The sequence below is a fragment of the Plasmopara halstedii genome (genome assembly GCF_900000015.1).
Source record: "Plasmopara halstedii genome assembly, contig: Scaffold_2061, whole genome shotgun sequence".
Lineage (NCBI taxonomy): Eukaryota > Oomycota > Peronosporomycetes > Peronosporales > Peronosporaceae > Plasmopara > Plasmopara halstedii.
The window spans coordinates 213,755-214,069 of NW_020188969.1; positions in this window are offsets into that span (position 1 = coordinate 213,755).

Genomic DNA, 315 nt, shown 5'->3' on the forward strand with positions numbered 1-315 from the left:
AGCCCTAAGCCGCTCATAGTGAGCGATAAGGTCTTTGAGGGCAAGGATTGAGAGAATCTCCTGATCTGGATGAGAGAGGTCGAGATGGCCACCGCATCCACCATGCTCCAGACCGAGCAACAGCGCGTGGCGCTAGCTATCTCACAGCTCGGTGGTCGAGCGCGAGAATGGGCACTGACGTACGGCGCTTCGGTCGAAACTGCGTTTCCCTCCTGGGCGGAGCTAAAATTTCAGCTCTCCTGAGTATTCTCGCCGCGTAACCAGGCATATCGCGTGCGATCGCGTTTCCTTGCCGCCCGACAGGGCAACAAGGAA